Source organism: Otolemur garnettii, unplaced genomic scaffold (assembly GCF_000181295.1).
Source record: "Otolemur garnettii isolate 467f Iridium unplaced genomic scaffold, OtoGar3 scaffold00033, whole genome shotgun sequence".
Taxonomy (NCBI): Eukaryota; Metazoa; Chordata; class Mammalia; order Primates; family Galagidae; genus Otolemur; species Otolemur garnettii.
In genome coordinates this window covers 2,026,633-2,036,617 of record NW_003852428.1, presented here as the reverse complement: position 1 = coordinate 2,036,617, position 9,985 = coordinate 2,026,633, and positions in this window count along the sequence as shown.

Here is a 9,985-nt window from a genome sequence, read left to right as displayed (position 1 = left end):
AATAAAAATAGAGCTAGCCTAATTGGGAGTTTCCACTGGTTCTCACACTTGAAGTAGAGAAGTCCTCTGGCCCTTAAAACCTTCTTCTTGTGTTTGACTCTTAATTTTTCCCTCATCCTCTCATCTCTGCTAGTCACTGGGAAAGAACTCATAGTGCAGTTTGGGGCTGGTCCCCAGTGTATACTGCCAATATACTTATAAACAACAAAAATTATTTATGATTTTTCTATGCATCCAATTAACAACTGACAACTATAATCTTTTTTATTTTTTTATTTTTTGAAGTTTGTGGCTAAAGCTGGGTTTGAACCCACCACCTCCGGCATGTGGTGCTGGTGCCCTACTCCTTTGAGCCACAGGCACCACCCCTGACAGCTATAATCTTAAGATACATCTATCATAAGAAGTATTAGACTAAGAGAAAAATCTAACTTTAGATCTGCATAAAAATAAAACAAAAAACAAAAGCAAATAAAGAAAATCATAATATCAAAGGACACATATTCAATGGAAACCATTAACATGACCATCATTTGTGCCCATTTTACATATATGATTAATTTACCTTCTCTATCCCTGTCTTGGTTGATATTCAGCTTGTTTGTAACAGTTTCTATTTTCTGGCAATTCATACTTGGTATCTATTTTGATATGACTTTGCTTACATCTCATCAGTCATAACACTTTTAGTATAACCCTTGTTTATATGATGGTTCAGTAATTATTAAGAAATTATTGTATCAAGCAATCACAATATTGAAAATAAGAGTGTATTCTCTATTTCAGGAATGAATGTTAGTGAGTGAATATTAAATCCTACTGCTATTGTTTAGATATGGTTTGTTTGTTCCCACCAGGTCACAGGTTGAAATCTCATTCCTAATGTTGGAGGCTGATCCTACGGGGACTTGTTTGGATCTTGAAGTGGAACCTTTATGAAAGGTTTGGTGCCATTCTCATAAAAGTGCTTGAGTTCGCATTTTTGGATTCTTCAAGAACTGGTTGTTGAAAAGTGCCTGTCAACTCCTTCTTTCTCTCACCTCCTGTCTCTGCATGTGAGCTGCACAAGTGAACTCCACTTCCCCTTCCTACATGAGCAAAAGTAACCTGCCAGTGCCATGCTCCTTAACTTACAGAAACACCAGTCAAGTAAACTTCTTTTCTTTAAAAATTAACCAGCCTCAAGTGTTTCTTTAGAATAACATAAATGGACTGAGACATCTTTTATGACTAATCTTTGTCATTGTGAAATAAAAAGTGATTTCTAGGGGCTGGTCCATTATAATCTCATTTAATACAAAGAGGTATCTCGTGTTAGCCTCATAACAATCCTGTGATATAATAATGAGATAACTGTTCTAATTCTAATGATGAAGATACAAAAGACAGTGGTCAAATTACTTGGAAAATCTCATTTGCTGGTGAAGAATGGGTGGAAATAAGGTAGGAGTCCAAGTCTCAGCAGCCCATAAATCTAGCATCTTATCCAAAGTATTAGCACTCTTTTATACCCTTTGAAAGTAATTTTAACTCTCCCAATATTGCTTGCTTTTCTTCCAGTATAATACTAACAGGTGTAATTTATGTAACAAATTTCTAAGATCTTGCTATTATCCTATCCTCACTTGGTTATTATTTGGGTATGATCATATCCATTAGAGATCTCAAATAATTAGTTTTCAAATAGATACAACAATGTATTGTGATGTGACTATTTCCAAAGAACTAGGATTAGTTGTTTATTTTCCAAATTTTTTTTAGATATTTGTATTATATCATGAGACGAGAAGAATAAGAGGCAACTTTATAGGAATATGTCTAAAAGGTTGAGAATTCCATAAAATTATATGAAATATATTAATAAAACTTAATAGGATGAATATGATTGATAGATTTGTTTCTTGGAGTTTTTTGAAGAATTTTGTACAGTTCCTAAATCTTTACCAACTTGTGTATAAGAAAAGCATAAAGAGAATGATACTAATGCAATCTCAAGAGGGTTGTCATGTCACCACTTTCTACAGTTATTTCTCCTCACTAAACTGTAGGATAATTTTTGTTTTGTTTTGTTTTGTTTTTTACAATTCAGGATGACCAGGTATATTTTCTTCATTTTACTATTTCTCTAAAGAAATTCTGGAGACACTGAATTAATTTCTTTCTTTCTTTCTTTCTTTCTTTCTTTCTTTCTTTCTTTCTTTCTTTTCTTTTCTTTTCTTTTCTTTTCTTTTTTTTTTTTTTATTGAGACAGAGTCTCAAGCTGTTGCCCTGAGTAGAGTGCTGTGGCATCATAGCTCACAGCAACCTCCAACTCTTGGGCTCAAGAGATCCTCTTGCCTCAGTTTTTCTACTTTTAGTAGAGATGGTGTCTTGCTCTTGCTCAGGCTGGTCTCACACTCACAAGCTTAATTAACCCACCCACCACGGCCTCCCAGGGTGCTAGAATCACAGGCATCAGCCACGGTGCCCAGCCTGAATAATATTTCTATATGGAAAATGCCTACCAATACTGTTTCTGTGTCACCAAATCAGCCTCACATTCCCAGACTAATGACATTAACAGTTACCTTTCCACTTCAGCAACTCGGAGATTGGGTTTACTATATTAATTCAACAGAGTAAATTCTGAAACCAATTCACTAAAATGTTGAATCCAAACAAATCAAATGAATAAAAATGACTGGCAGCAAAATTCCTACCCTGGAAAATTACTTTGACATAAGCCCAAATGGAATCTATATTCATAATGTCTAAAGAAAGTGAATTTAAAAATATACTACTTTATTGAAAGTTATCAATTCATGGTCTTCATGGTTTCATGGGGCAGCATAGTAAACTTACCTCCTTGCCTTTTTCTTTGGCCCAAAACTTTTAAATCAATATTACTAGTTTTTTAAACATTAACATTCTATTTATCTGTTACCTATTAATCAACCTACCTATTTATATTATTGATTGTTCTAAAATGTGATAGCATGTAATCTGATTTGATGCAGGAAAGCTGTCTAGGAGACTGATTTTGCTACAAGAAAAACACAAAGAATAAGTGATTATTTTCAAGATCTTATAGAAATGTAAACCTTCAAAGTGTCTTTTACTTTTTAAAATGATTTTAAGAGGTAAACAGATGTTTAATTTTATAAAATACTAATGAGTTATGTGTATATATATTTAGAGTCCCTTGGCAAATAATACCAAAATAACTGAGATGAGAAGGCAGACGATGTAACTATACAATTCATTAAATGAGCTAAGCAGTGTCCTTTTCATTGTTATTCTGGCTCAGGCACTGACAGAAATAAACAAGATTATCGTATCTTCCATGCTAGATATGAACTATTATCATGTCCTAGTTTTCTATTTGAACAATTATTATATGAAAGTACACATATTGTTTAAGGTCACAAAATTTATAAGGGGCAGAGGCAGAGATTTGACCCCTGGCCATCTAATTCCACAGTAAGCCTATTTTGCCACTATTGAATTAATACTGCCTCTTCCTATGCATAGCAACATATAAGATAAAGTATGCTATTTTCATATTTCTCATGCAAAAACTCAAAATACACTGGGGCAGCACCTGTGGCTCAAAGGAGTAAGCCCCATATGCCAGAGGTGGCGGATTCAAACCCCTCTCCCCCCAAAAAAACTGAAAAAGAAAAAAAAAAAAAACTTAAAAGACACATTTCAAAGCTTTCAGGATACAAAATCTTGTTTACTATTTAACATAGCAAACATTAATTGAGCACTTACTCTGTGATAGGAACTGTAAGTACCACAGGTTTAGTCTTCAGAGATCATGGGTTAGCGAGACACATTTATAACATTACACTTAATATTTATGGGAGCCACTATTCTGATTGAAATATTCCAATTTTAATTTTATCTGCTGTCATATGGTACTATAGGAAAGTCTAACACAATGGTATTTTTTAAAATTGTCATCTACAAAAATTACAAAGACAGTGTCATCGTTATAACAAAATTAGCACATCTCCAGTTTCCAAGAGAGGTTATTTGCAACCCCCACAATGCAGTCTCTTCTCTTCTTTCAGCCATAGTATTGGCTATTCATTTTATTCCATCCCTCAAATCCTCAGGTCTAAAAATTGAATGGAATTCATAATGACAGTTAAAGCAAAGGAGTAATCATTTTAATTCCTAATGTTAAGCATATTTCCTATTGGATATAGCACAAGATTAGATTCTTAAAATATCAGGATAAGATAACCAGTTCACAAAAGCACTAGGGAATTCTAATCATAAAGATACACTATTAAAAATGAAGGGACACATGGAACAAAATCATATTTGGAAAATTACTTGTAGTTAAAATTCAATTTGCTTAACGTAGAATTAAGGAAACAGATAATACTTAAATAAAAGGCTAGAAATATAGTTGGAACCCAGACTATTAGGGATCTTTCTTTTTTTTTTCTGAGACAGAGTCTCATTTGTCATCTTTGGTAGAGTGATGAGGTGTCACAGCTCGCAGCAGCCTCAAACTCTTGTGCTCAAGCGATTCTCTTGTCTCAGCCTCCTGAGTAGCTGGGACTACAGGGTCTCGCTCGCCACAACGCCCAGCTATTTTTAGAGATGGGAATCTCGCTCTTGCTGAGGCAGGTCTTGAACCTGTGAGCTCAGACAATCCACCCACCTCCGCCTCTGAGAGTACTAGGATTATTGGCGTGAGCCACTGCACCCAGCCCTATAAAGGATCTTTCATCCTTCCTATGTGTAATGATATAAATTTAATCTTACTGATAAAAATATTGAGCAGCAAAGAAATATTATCTAATTGGCATAGATTGTTAGTTTAGAAAACCATTTTTTCTTTATTCCTGGTGGTAAAGCCATATTATTTCCATTCTCTCTGTACTACTCCTGCCCTTGTGCTTCCATTTCAGATCTAACAGGTTTTCTTTAGATATGAAGATACATTAATAAAATGGCTGGGTCTGAAATATTAATTGTAAAAGTAATGTTTGAGTATGGATTTTAAATTTATAATCGTCACCAATACTCAAAATATCCTTTTTGGGATTGGCAAACTAAATATAATTAATTATATTTCCAGATGAAAAAGACAGCTCAGAAAGGGCAATTTATTATTGAAGGTCATGCTGTAAAAAGCAGAGCCTGGGCCATTTCTTGCACATAATTAAAATGGTAGAACAAGAATTTCTGTGTTTGCAAAAAAATGGGCTATCTCTTTAAACACAATGACAAAGCAAAAAAGAGGAAAACTAACATATAGCGAATGTAAATGTTTATCAGTAGGGGCAGCGGTGGTGGAGGCTTGATTGATGCATGAAGGCCTTTGTAAGGGCTCATCTTATTTGGAAGACTGAAAAATTAAATTAGATCAAGTGTCACGGAAGCTTAATTATTACACATAATTTTTTTTAATTAAAAAGAATAACAATGACAGTAAACTCTGTACTCAACTAAAATTGCTAACTAGGAAAAATGTGCTTACTTGAAATGTTATATTTTTATTGGATTAAACAAGTTGATCCAACACAAAACCCCAGTTTCATGTAGTTATTATACAGGAATTGAGAGAGTGAAGTTCAGAGCCTTATTTATTATAGTAAATACAAGGGAAGAAAAACAAAAGCAAAATATTGCATCAAGGACGGTGACAAACCGTTTCCATTATTTTCTTCTGACAATTTCTTAAAAATCAACATGGTTCCTTGCCTTGTCCTAATTCACAAGCACTTTTTCTAAGATATAGGAATTTCCATGAAAACAAAGAATTACAAGCAGACAATCCCTTTTCCCCAATATCCGTCCGGTAGAAGAGTTTCCTGCCTGTATTCAAGATTGAGTTTAATTCAGACTAGTGGTTGATTCTGTTTCCACACATCCCACTTGCTTTATTGAAACCTTAAAAAACATTTGTACCTGCCTAATTATCTGTCTACTGATAACAGTATCGGGTACATGATATCCTACACCTGGACTAAGGTTAGACCAAATCTTAACAGGTGATACAAGTATGTATTTTTTTTTTTTTTTGAAGATAAAGTGGAAGATAGCACAGAACTCTGACTGCTATATAAATTCTCCCAAATTTGAATTTTGGTATGTTTCCAATAAAGGCCAAACAAAACATTTGTTAAAAGAAAAGGTGGAACTCCTCTTTCCCCATTTGTGCCCGAATTATTTTTTATGACTTCTGAGCCAGGCACCAGCTTACTAAACCATTTAGAACAATGAGTCAACTTGACTCAATTAAGGACAAAACAAAAATAAATTTCCATGGAAATAGAGAGCTGTATTTGCACAAATGCCAAAATAATTCTTGATGAATAGCACCATTACAGTGAATACAAATGAAATCATAATTTTCCATTTACTTAATTTGTGCTATTAAATGCTTGATAAGAATGTCAGAAGTGTTTTTAAAATTGCTCATTAAAATGATTTTTATAATGATGAAATAGTATTACTATTGGAGGATTACTGTGAATTAGACACGTATTAGGAAAGGATTGTAAGGGAAAATTACAAAAAAGAAAATATGACCCGAATATAGATCATGGGATCTGTTTTCTGAGGCTATCATAAGAGTATGAAACAGAATTAAAGAACACAAGTTTTGGGTAAAAATGAAACATTAGCACTCTTTCCTATAAATACATACTTAAACTTAAGACTAAATACCAATAAATACTTTCACATTTTCAAGATTTGAGTATTTAAAATATACATTCTATTTCAATAATATTTAATGTGGTTTGAAATAATTATAATTTACTGTTATATAACTATTAAAATATATTACTATATAAGCAATAAACATCAAAAACTTCATAAACTTTATTATTGGCTTTTAGGGACTTTTTGTGCTTTATATGTATAAAGACATTTTTTCTTGAATTTTTTTTTCTTTAATGGAGACAGAGTCTCACTTTGTGACCCTCAGTAGAGTACTGTGGAATCATAGCTCACAGCAACCTCCACCAACCCCTAGGTCCTTGGGTTTAAGTGATTCTCTAGCCTCAGCTTCCCAAGTAGCTGGGATTACAGGCACCTGCCAGAACGCCCAGCAATTATTTGGTAAAGATGGGGTCTCACTCTGGCTCATGCTGGTCTCGAACCTCTGAGCTCAGGGCAATCCACCCGCCTCGGCCTCCCACACTACTGGGACAGTGGGTATGAGCCACCATGCCCAGCCTTTTTCTTGAAATATTCTAAAGAGTATTTTATATTAAAGACATACTCAAAATCCTTTACTTAATCTATTTGTTGTGATATCCAATTTCCATTGCACTTAAATTTTATCAAAATAAGTTTTAGTTTAAATATCATATTCTCCAGAATCAAACAGTTTTGCTTTCAGGAAGAATCTTGACAAACAAAGTAAAAGGGAGAAATAAAAAATTATCTGATGAATTTGGCTCGTGTGTTCTGAAAAGAAGCTTATATAAGCCAACCTCCAATTCTATCATCTGCTGGAATAACAAACATGTTTTCACACATTGAATGTTTTAATTCTATTTGTCAGATTGCTAGCTTGCTTTTCCAAATCTCTGATTTAAACTGGCCCACAGAATCTCTGGTTAACTAAAGTTTAGCAAAAGGAAATGAGTCTCTGTCACCAGGCTGTTAAAAGGTCAACAAGAGTGACAGCTTCACCATCTCAATTGCAGATTTTCAGCTAAAAGCCAACTGATGTCAAGATTAAGTCAAAGCTGAGACCTCACCATAATAAACAGATTGTCAAAACAGCAACGCAGAGCTTAAAAGAGGAAGCTTAGGAAGTAGGTTTTGTGTAAATTGGAGAGTGTGGCAGAGCGTTTTGGGGCTCTCAAAACTCACCCTGTCACTTTGCCATTCTAATATTCAACTTGGAAGTTTATTGATCTTCTAGGGAGAGCGAGGAAGAGAGAAAGATTTTATGTCTATGTTGAGGGAAGTGTTTTACATCAGCTTTCAATTACGTTATTAGTTTTCATACTTACAATAAATATAGGAATGGTAGAAACAGTTAGAAACAGCAGTATAAACAAATGCTAGAAATTTAGGAATAGATTGTTTCTCAATCAGCAAACAGAAAATGACATTGATGGTGGAAAGACCAACTAAGGGTCAAATTGATTTATGTACGACTGTTCTTAAAAAAAAAAAAATCATACTTTGGCAGTTAAATATCCAGAATAAAGCTATAACTATAAAGAAACTAAAAAAAAGTTTTAAAATTGAGAACAGACATTTTTGGGAAGGGGCATCTAGATCAATTTACAGAGCTGTATAAGTATCTTAAAATGATACCATTCAATGTGTGATCTTGAAAACATATCCTATAAATCTGAGAATGATTTGTAACAAAATATCTTGTTATATCACATAAATACAACTAAAATATATTTTTTGCATATTATGCACCACAATCTCTTTCAGGTATTCAAAATAAATTAGAAAATTAAAGATAGGACTCTCTTTCATTATAGTGTTTACATTTGGTAGTAGCCGGAAAGTGGCAATGACTATGTAAAAATATACATGTGCAATGAGAATGTGGATGCCTGTGTGTGTGCATGTATGTGTGTTCATGTTGAGAGAGTTGAAATTGGATGCCGTTTTTAAAAAATATTTTGCAAAGATCTGCAGCGTCTCCCATGAGAATCTTGGCTAATAATTTAAAATAATAACATGATTGAATTAAAAATGTATAAATAAGAAATATGCATGGAAAAGGGATAGGTAAATGGGCAGATAAATTCTATTTATGAAAATAAGTACAGTAAAATATTCAATGGTAGGTGGTGGGTACTCACTGTAATTTTTTTTTTTTTTACCTTGCAAATATTTGGGACAAAGTATAAAAGGGTTATAAGGGTTCATTAAATTCACGCCTATGCATGTATTACTCTTTTTTACTATACATATTGCATTAGTTTAATGTGGGAATATTCTCTTCTCTTATTTTTCTTATTTTTACTTGTCACCCTTCCTTCCTTTCTATTAGCACTTGGGATTTCACTGATTTTAAGTTGCAATTTTTTTAAAGACCATGGGAGCCTGATGACATGTAAAATACTGGGGCAAAGTATAAAAGGATTTTCTCTGGGCATATTCTAATTTACACTTATCTTCCTTTTCTTTCTTTTTCCTCTTTCAGCCCTTAGGCCTTTACTTCTACAAATTACATACGAAAAACTATTTCAAACCTTATACTATATTTTACTACCTTGGCAACCATTAATTTCCAGAAATGATATTTACTATTCGTGTATGCGTTTGTATGCAGAACTCACTTCTAAATATTCATGTTTTCTCCCATCTGCCCATCTTTTTATTTTAACTTTGCTATATCTGTTAGAGTCTAGATTGTTCTTTTTGTCAGCAGCATTTAGTTACCTTTCACTGTTCTTTGCTCAGTTTCATAATATGGAGAAAGCAGAGGTGATGCTGAAGATAAACTTACACTAGAGGTTTCCTTAAACTTAAGTATCAAAGAGACAAGACGATCACTCTCAAAAGCCACTAAGTGGCTTTTCAAAAGATGTACGGTGATGTCCGCCTAACCACTTCCAATGATTTGATGCCAAGAAGGAGAACAATTTCAATATGGTAAAGAGACACAGTCACCATGTATTCTATTACAAATAGATTTTAAATTCTAAGCTCATAACTATATTTTATAGCTTATTGAGTAATTTCCCTCATAGAGAGTGCACCTAGCCAATGTTACCAACTACTAGGTGAGTTTAAAATAAAAAAGCTTCATTTTAGAAAGCTTTAGTCCTATATAAATGCACTCCTTAAAGATAAAGGCATTCTACTTAAATAAAAGAGGGGCATCTCTAATTTCTACATGTTGGCTTCTGTGAAAGCAAGGTACTTTGTATCACTTTATATGTAGCGTGTAGTAGATGCTTGCTCCTGCTGAAGAGAAAATGCTCCAATGCAGGTTATAGAGCTACCTTAAATCAACGCATAGCCAGGTTTCACTCTTTCATCACTATATATT